This window comes from Alosa sapidissima, chromosome 3 (genome assembly GCF_018492685.1).
Source record: "Alosa sapidissima isolate fAloSap1 chromosome 3, fAloSap1.pri, whole genome shotgun sequence".
Lineage (NCBI taxonomy): Eukaryota > Metazoa > Chordata > Actinopteri > Clupeiformes > Clupeidae > Alosa > Alosa sapidissima.
The window spans coordinates 32,423,814-32,433,813 of record NC_055959.1 but is presented as its reverse complement, the minus strand read 5'-3'; the positions used below and the strand labels follow the sequence as shown (position 1 = coordinate 32,433,813).

At 45.3% G+C, this 10,000-nt stretch overlaps 1 protein-coding gene across 1 annotated transcript in view; it reads left to right on the top strand.

The window, feature by feature from the left end:
- Positions 1–10,000, top strand: part of LOC121704802 (ankyrin repeat and fibronectin type-III domain-containing protein 1-like) — a 142,680-nt gene that overhangs the window by 48,820 nt on the left and 83,860 nt on the right. The gene's annotated exons all lie outside the window — the stretch shown is intronic.

The following is a 10,000-nucleotide window of genomic DNA, read 5'->3' as shown; positions in this document are numbered from 1 at the left end:
AGTGCCGTGGCTATGTCGTCATAAAGTTGCCGGCTTTGCACCTACAGGCGTCTACACGGCGAAAGTTAGCCGGCGGTTTCAAAAGTTCCCACTTTCGGAAGCCGGTTTCAAAAGCTATCGGTTTCAGTCTCCTAAACTGCCGGCGTCGTGTACATGCAAGGCGTAACCGTTAACAAAACCTCACCGGTTTCACAAAAACCGGCGTCGTGTGCACGGCCCCTCAGAATGAACGGGGGGGGGGGGATGCAAGGCGTAACCGTTAACAAAACCTCACCGGTTTCACAAAAACCGGCGTCGTGTGCACGGCCCCTCAGAATGAACGGGGGGGGGGGGGGGGGGTCCATCCACTGTTAGCAGCACTCAGATGCCTGGCTTTGGAGACAGAGACCGGTCCACTGGTCAAGACCTTGGACTAGCTGTGTGTCTGAGATGCTTGGCTTTGGATGGGGGGGGGGGGGGGGTGTTTGGGGGGGCATTCGCTGGTGGCAGGTCTGAGAGCAGGTGAGGTGGGCATTCGCTGGTGGCAGGTCTGAGAGCAGGTGAGGTGGGCATTCGCTGGTGGCAGGTCTGAGAGCAGGTGAGGTGGAGGAGCAGGGCAGGAGGGGGCAGAGGGGGGGGGGGGGGGGGGGGGGTGTTGGGGGGGCATTCGCTGGGGGCAGGTCTGAGAGCAGGTGAGGTGGAGGGGTGTTTGGGGGGGCATTCGCTGGTGGCAGGTCTGAGAGCAGGTGAGGTGGAGGAGCAGGCAGGAGGGGGCAGAGGGGGGGGTGTTTGGGGGGGCATTCGCTGGGGGCAGGTCTGAGAGCAGGTGAGGTGGAGGAGCAGGACAGGAGGGGGGCAGATGGGGGGGGGGGGGGGGGGGGCATTCGCTGGGGGCAGGTCTGAGAGCAGGTGAGGTGGAGGAGCAGGTGAGGTGGAGGAGCAGGTGAGGTGGAGGAGCAGGTGAGGTGGAGGAGCAGGGCAGGAGGGGGCATATGGGGCAGCTGCAGAGGGCAGTGGGGTCGTTCAGGAGCCGTGTGTGTTTACTCTCCTCAGCTTCTACTCATTATCAGGCCACAAGTGTGCACAGCTGTCCTGAGTGTGTGTGTGTGTGTGTGTGTGTGTGTGTGTGTGTGTGTGTGTGTGTGTATGAATGCATGTGTGTGTGTCTGTGTGTCTGTATGTGTGTGTGTGTGTGTGTGTGTGCATGTGTGCTTGTGCGTGTGTGGATGTGTGTGTGTGTGTGTGTGTGTGTATGTGTGTGTGTAGTATTATAGTATTACAAATAGTTATATTATGTAATCATGCACAAACTGAAATAATTTGACTTCTTTAAGCACATCATTGAGACCATCTCTGAGGGGATGTTGATGCAGCAGTGAAGACATTGATGATTTCAACATGCATTGCTTCCCATACATTGGGAGCTTATCTGTAGCGGCCCACAATATCAACATTGACCTCCCCACAATGATTTTCCTGGTTGTACTACATTGTGCTTAAATCTGGTTAGAATCATAACCGCGCTACACTAATTTGTTACTGTAAAAACTGTTGCATTCGTGTTAATTCTGCAAACCTACCACCACAAATAGAATTCAATTCTGTGGGAAACACTGACATGCTTTTCATTTATTTGGCAAAAAGGTTATTGCCATCTACAAGAAGTTTTGTGCCTTTTTAGCACAGGAAGATTGACTGAAATATTACGAGATATTTTATTTCTACACATAGCCTAGCCTAGCCGAGCTACAGTATTCAAGATAGCTTCCAGGCTTCCACAGCTTCTGTAAATGCGCACTTTCTCTCCTTTCTCTGCTGAATTTGAATTTGATTAGCCACTCTGGGCCTGCACTAGCATAGTGAAGATGTGTTGCACAATGCTTGCACACAATCGCAGTTCGATCTACCGCTTTCTTTCCCGCTGTGATCACAGGTAAATTTAAATCCAAAATGTTCCCGCAAACCAGACTTATGCGTTGCTGGCGCATCCTCCAACTCCGGGTTGCCTTCGTTATCCCACTTGCCATTTTCCACACGTGTGACGCGAAAGGGGAAACACTGTCTAAGTCTGTCTAACTCATACAGGCATGAGGCTACATTGTGAACCGTCAACACTGTACGATGCACACATGTTCATTTTTACAGCACATGTTTGCAGATGCGAATGAAAGGCACGTGGTTATCTACTGTATTAGTATCTTTACAAACTGCGTCCTCCCATGCCAAACATTCCTCTGCCCAGGACAAACCACAACAGAACACAAAGGATGCTCCCCAAGGTTGAACCCAATTGTAGCGTACAGTACAAGAACATTAAAGTTGCACGTGACATGCAGCACTCCACACCTCCGCTTTCACGTCTCAAAAACTGGTCTCATGGGCATGAGGCTACATTGTGCCATGAACCGTCAACACCGAAGGATGCACACATGTCCCTGAATCGAATGGTTCAGATTTTTTTTCATGAACCGTGCAGCCCCTTTTGTGTGGGTGTGTGTGTGTGTGTGTGTGTGTGTGAATGTGTGTGTGTGTGTGTGTGTGTGTATGTGTGTGTGTGTGTGTGTGTGTGTGTGTGTGTGTGTGTGTGTGTGTGTGTGTGTGTGTGTGTGTGTTAGGGGGAACGGTTCACAAAACCCAAGGTTCAGTTCGTATCACTGTTTTAGGGTCACAGTTTTCAGTTCTGTACGGTTCTTGCTGTTATTTTTCTTTTAATCTTTAACACTTCCGAAATATCATACTTCAGCGTATGATATATAGCTTAATTATCCACCATTTAGCCTACGGTATTAGTTTATATCATGTAATTATGCACATACTGAAATAATTTAATCATTGAGACCATCCCTGAGGAAAGGTGATATTTTTATACAAAGTTTTTGCCATCTACAGTAAGTTTTGTGCCTTTTTAGCACACTTAAATATTACAGTATTGTATTTCTACAGATAGCGAAGCCGACCCAAGCTATGCAAGGTAGCTTCCAGGCTACCACATAACAGTGACTAGCCCTGTAAATGCGCACTTTCTCTCCTTTCTCTGCTGAATTTGAACGCTCCTCTAGTTTCTCTTTACATGGCTATTTGCTCACTGAAACTGAACGTTAGATCTTCCATGTGAGGAGGACCCAACACGCATTTTAATGATATTTTATTTTTGAGGGCTTTTGAGATCTGGGGTTATTACCTTGCAGTAAAGTGTATAATTATTAGCCTACTACACGTCTCCACTGTATACATTGGTCAGAGCCGGTCAGGTGACAGCAGACAGGAAGTGGGATAGCAGACAGGAAGTGAGCTCTACTCCTTCTCCAGTGCCTCTAATCTGTGCAGCTCTTAAATCAGAACATACGCACTGCCTGATGCTGTGCTGATGTATACTGTATGTCTGACTAATGAGTGCATGGGCATCATCATCATCACATACACACACACACACACACACACACTCACACACACACACACACACACACACACACACACACACACACACACACACTTGTAAAGTGTGAGTGTATGCACTCTGGAGAGACAAGCCACTTTGCTGTTCTACTGCTTTCTCTGCCTTTGGACTGCACTGTAGATCTCTCTCTCTCTCTCTCTCTGTCTGTGTGTGTTTGTGCAATACAAAGATGCTGCAGGACTCAGGCCTATGGAGGACAGCTATGTCCTGTAGACACAAAGTTGTAACCAGCAGCTAGTGATTGAATTTAGTTTGGAAATAAAGGAACTTGATGTACCGTAGAGCAGTACAAAATATGACCGCCGCCCAGTCCTGCACATTCTTTCCATTCTTTTCCATTCTTTTCCATTCTTTCTTCTACTCCATCCTAGCCTAGAAATCTAGACGCACCCTAGCTAGGGTTGTCTAGCACTCTCCGTTGGCTTGCCAGCTGGAAAAATGAAACTTCAATAAGGCCAATCACATCGTGTATAGAGTCGGTAGGCGGACTTAACATAATGATTGATGGCAGAGTTGCAACGGTTCAGCGTAAATTCCCTGCTACTTGAAAACAAGATGGATGTTGCTGTTGGCGAACAGCGTGACACGAGTTAAGTTTTTTTTAAGTTGGCAAAAGTTTGAACTAGCCAACTAGCTCTGCTGGTGGGAAAACGCATGGCACTCATGAGTTGTAGCGCTATCCTATTGCGTGCAGCGGGAATTCGAAAGACAACCGATTATCCCGCCCCTCGGACTGAGCACTGCAAATGGTGAGTCCCCCAGACCCTACATCTTGTTGTCATCAGTAATATTGAATATAGTGTGATCATTCACATCAGTGGCCATTCTAGATTCTGCTCGACCCTCCACACACACACACACACACACACACACACACACACACACAAACACAAACACAAACACAATGATGGCCTATGTCATAGTATGTTTCTATTTCCTATATTTTGGAATTCATATATAAGTGTATATATTTTGTTAATAATGTTTAGTATTTTATAATCTGCATAATTACTAGTAGCTAAAAATATTTAGTCATTGGAATACTTCATATTGATTTTAAAACTATTACACTTAGGCATCTTTAATGTGGTGTGTAGATCTAATTGAGTGCACATTGTTGGTGTGTGTAATTGAGTGCCTGTTGCTTTAAGAAATATGTGAGGGTAACTATCCTTCGGTATCACAGTTTCAGGCTAGTGAAAAATAGTTGCATATAGTGGATAACAAGGATATGTGGATGCAATTCCTTATGTTGTCTGTGTCTGTGTTTCTGTGCGAGAGCAGTCAGTAGAGCTGATTTAGAATTAAAAACGTTCTCTTGGGGAAGAGCAGTTAGTAGAGCTGATTTAGAATTAAAAACGTTCTCTTGGGGAAGAGCAGTCAGTAGAGCTGATTTAGAATTAAAAACGCCTCTTGGGGGAGAGCAGTCAGTAGAGCTGATTTAGAATTAAAAACGTTCTCTTGGGGGAGAGCAGTAGAGCTGAGTGCTGATTTAGAAGGGGGCTGATCCTATAGCTGTGTCCCTATAACTACTGTGTGGGAAAAGGCTTTATGATGCAGTGATTGAACAAGATGATTTGACCTTGAAATCTTGAATCTGAATGGCATCCAGTAGAGTTTGTGTGTATGTCCATGTGTGTCTGTGTTTGTGTGTGTGTGTGTGTATATGTTTTTGTGTGTGTGCGTGTGTGTGTGTGTGTGTGTGTGTGTCTGCCTTTGTGAAAGGATAAGGACATTGATCCCATCACTGTGTCTGTGAATTGCCATAAAACTGAGCCTTTATTATTTAGTTTCCTCTGAGAATAAATACATATTTTTTTCACCGAATGTAATTTTGATTTGTAAGACTATTTACCACTACCACTATTTACCAAGGCTACCTCTCCCTGAAGGCTGATAAAAGTAGGCCTGATATAAGTGTAATAACAGGTTGTTAGAGGTGAGAGTTTGGCAGGGGCTTTTTTGTCTAATGACTAATGTTATCACTGCAGTACAGTAGTTACTATACATTAGAGAGTATAACTTTACAAAGCAGTGAAGGGGGTAAAATATATGGTATAGCCAAATCCATGTATATGGACAACAAATGTGCTGTGATATTGATAACAGCAGAACAGAATACTTCACTCAGGGCCGTGGGGTGAGACAGGGCTGTAGCTTGAGTCCTACTCTGTTCAATATCTATATTGACTACTCTGTTCAATATCTATATTGATCACTCAGATCCTCTGACCAAAACCTCTTGGCTATCCCCCGCTCCAGACTCTCCACAGGTCCTTCAGTGCCTTGGCCCCCAAACTCTGGAACTCCCTCCCCCAACCCCTTCGTGCCTGTCCTTCTCTTCCTTTCTTTAAAGCACATCTCAAGACCTTTCTGTTTAATGATCACTTCTCCTCCACACCCAACACATACTGTAGTTCCTACAGATAACTTGTCTTTGTTTGTTATTGTATTTCCCTGCCTTTGTCTCTGTTGTTTTGTTTGTTTGTTTGTTATTTGTGTTTCTCTGCCTTCCTACTATGTAAAGCGACCTTGGGTTTGAGAAAGGCGCTATATAAAATAAACTTATTATTATTATTATTACTCGCTTCGCTGACTGTGAAATATGTTGCAGCTTGTCATGACATGAGGGACATTGAGTTGGACACCTTGCCACAATGCTCGAACTAATGTCTGTACTTAATCCAATGTATTATAATGTGTGGACTGTCTGTGTGTTTATGTGTGTGTGTCTGTGTGTGTGTGTGTGTGTGTGTGTGTGTGTGTGTGTGTGTGTGTGTGTGTGTGTGTGTGTGTTGTTGTTGTTGTTATATATTGTTTTTTTTTCTTTTTAAATATATTTTTTTGACTCTTTGTCTAAGCCACAGAAACAACTGCGACAAAATATTTATTGTAAGCAGACAGAACAGCAAATGGTGCATCTAACTCATTGCTCTCCCCACAAGAGACATCGTAATTAAATCTGCCCAGGAAGGCCATATGACTACCTGCCCCCCACCCCCTCTCCAATCTGACCCCAGACAGGAATGTATATTCTGTCGTTTACATATCTAGCCATGAGTGTTCTAAATCTGGTGTGCATTGCCATGAGTGTTCTAGATCTAGTGTGCATTGCCATGAGTGTTCTAGATCTGGTGTGCATTGCCATGAGTGTTCTAGATCTGGTGTGCATTGTCTTGGCTTCACTTTGCAACCTTGTGCTGTGCGTGGAGCAGAGCTACCAGAACTCTGCTGTAACATCCAGAATAAAGAACTATTCCTGTTCATTGTTTATTGTTAAAAGGATCCCCATTAGCTGTCACCAAAATAGGACGAGCTAGTCTTCCTGCAGTCCACAACAAGAAAAGATCACTTACTGTAACAATGATAATTTAAAAGCAGTAAAACATTGTAGACATCATTATAAACATCATCAGAAATTATTATTCAAAATAAATTACAGTATTACATTCATTATTACATTAATGCAGTAAATATGTCTATCCCCTTCCTGTTTTACCTGCATTAGCTACATTGGATTAGCATTGGGTCAACTCGGAGTCTCCATTTGGAATTAAGGACGTTTTTCAATAGCATTCTTCAGTGTGTTGAGAAGACAGTCAGCAGCAATATCTGCAGGCGTGTTGAGGAACTCTTCCCAGTGCCTCCCGTGCATTGTGTGTGTGCCTGTGTGTGTGTGTGTGTGTGTGTGTGTGTGTGTGTGTGTGTGTACGTGTGCATGTGCGTGTATGTGTGTGTGCATGTGCGTGTATGTTTGTGTGTATGTGTGTGTGTGTGTGTGAGAGGATACAGTGAAGCCAGTGAAGTGCTGTAGTTCAGCATGGCTGAGGGTGTGTGAGACAGAGAGAGAGTGTGTGTGTGTGTGTGTGTGTGTGTGTGTGTGTGTGTGTGTGTGTGTGTGTTAGCCATCAGAAGTCTCAGTGCCCACAAGTGTAACATTCCAGAAGGTGAGTGCGCCCCTGATGTGGTGTTGTTGCTCGGGAAACAGAACATTTCATTTTCTCTGTGTGTGTGTCATGAGCTCCCATCAGGAGACGCTTTTCACTGCGATGCCCTCCGTCTCTTTGTGAGCGCGCACAAAAGGCGTCTTCCCTCCTTCCGCAGGGGAAGAAAAGATGAGGCGACTTGTTTCTCAAGGTCACTGTGTTCTCTCTTCCTCACATCCTGTTTGATCCTCTTGCACCTTCGTTTGCTGGCTTGTGTAATGTGTACCTCTCTTTTTTTCTTTCTCTCTTATAATCTCTCTTCATCCCTCTGTTTTTCTATCTCCTCACTATGTCCTTGTCACCCCCTTCCTTCTATCTCTCTCTCTCTTTCTCTATCTCTTTCTTTCTCTCCATCTTTCTCTCTCTTGATATCTCTCCAGCTCCTGTTATCTCTGACTCTTCTCCCTCCCTTCACACCTCTATCTCTCTTTCTCTGATCCTCTCTGTCCCCCCATCGCTATCTATCCATCTTTTACCCTCCTTCTGTGTTTTTCTATCACCTCTCCTCATCCCACTCTCCCTCCCTCAATCTCTTTCTTACCCTCCATTCCACTATCTCGACTCTTTCCCTCCCTCCATCTCTCTTCCTCCCTCCTTTCCTTCATCTCTCTCTCACTCCATTAATTTCCCTCCCCTCTTTGTCAGTCTGCTCCTGCTTAAAGGACAATTCCGGCGCAAAATGAACCTAGGGGTTAATAACACAGTTCGTCCGTTCTCTGGGATATGTTTTCATGCTAATCAAACGTGACCAGTTTTACCACAAACCGCTAATTAGCGTTTAACGCTAGTCTTTGGGGCACACGCAAAGTAAAAAGAAATGGCTATTTCTATACCACTAACAAGGCTCAAAATAGCACCACACTTCCAGTTTAGTCCAGTGACAGTTTAGCTCACGTTGCACGACGTTGGACTGGAGCAACGCAAGCTGATCTGTCACGTGACTGAACGGTACTGCTTCTAAACTATCTTTTTAATAAACTGTCTGTACACTTACAAAGTTCTCAATGCTTCGGTTTACATTAACCCTCATTATGCTACCGTGGAAGTGTGGTGCTATTTTGGTAAAACTGATCACGTTTGATTAGCATGAAAACATATCCCAGAGAACGGACGAACTCGGTACACATGTGTTATTAGGTTCCTAGGTTCATTTTGCGCCTACTCCCAGCCCTACTTCCAGCCCCAGCCCTAGTTCCAGTTCCAGTTCCAGCCCCAGCCCTACTTCCAGCCCCAGCCCTAGTTCCAGCCCTAGTTCCAGTTCCAGCCCCAGCCCTAGTTCCAACCCTAGTTCCAGCCCCAGCCCCAGCCCTAGTTCCAGCCCTAGTTCCAGTTCCAGCCCCAGCCCTAGTTCCAACCCTAGTTCCAGCCCCAGCCCCAGCCCTAGTTCCAGTTCCAGCCCCAGCCCTAGTTCCAGTTCCAGCCCCAGCCCTAGTTCCAACCCTAGTTCCAGCCCCAGCCCCAGCCCTAGTTCCAGCCCCAGCCCCAACCCCAGCCCTAGTTCCAGTTCCAGTTCCAGCCCCAGCCCTAGTTCCAGCCCTAGTTCCAGCCCCAGCCCTAGTTCCAGCCCCAGCTCTAGTTCCAGCCCCAGCCCCTTGAGTTCACTGTGAGCAAAGGATTATAGGTCTGTTGCGAGCCTGATACAGCCCTGATTAGTTTGGTGCAACATGGAGCTGCTGATGAAATGTGAGTCACCTGCACCACATGTTGACTGCACCTGCAAAAGAGAAAGCGAGGCTTGACCTAGCGTTGTCTGGCCATCCTAGCTGAACACATTTCATGAATGGCAAGCTAGGATGAGTGACTAGGTCAAGCCAGGTGTAAGTAAATCAGGATACGTGTGCATTGTCGTCTTTCCTCAAAAGATCTCACGGTTGGAAAAAAAGACACAGAAAATAGCGTCATGCACGCCAAGTGAGCAACAGCTTTTGATAGAGACTGACAAGAAAGTAAAATATTTCTTCTTTGACTGGGGTCAGACCAACTGAATGCACATTTATGTATGCACCCACGTGTGAGTGCTTCCTCGTCTCGGCACGCGACATCATTAAGAAAAGAGCAAGCCACTATAAAAAAAAAAAAGAATTCGAAAATATACCCTCCATTTCTAGTCAACTTCTGCAGTAGGCTATTCATCAACGTCGATCAACACAATAAGCAAGCGATGACTATGTTAATAAATAATCATGAAATAACTATCACAATTGAAATAACCCTATGCCTGTATGTAGGCGATCTGTCTTCTCTAGTGAGCAAATGAAGTAATATGTATACATTGAATAAAGTGGAGGTCTGATCGACGTGGCAGCTGGCTTAACCAATAAGAACACATAATAATAATTAGAATTAACTAAGCCTGGCTGTTGGGAAACCAAGTCAAGGCTAAATACAGCCAATCAGGATATCAAAAAAAAAATCCCAGCTTAATCCGTTACTTAGGTTTTGAGAAATATCCCTCAGGGCTTTAAAGAGTAGCGTAACCTTGGTTGTTTTTGTCTCAGAAAACCCTTCACAGGTACATTATGACAGAAAAGCTGTTGTGTGTGTCTGTGTGTCTTTCTGTGTGTGTGTGTGTGTGTGT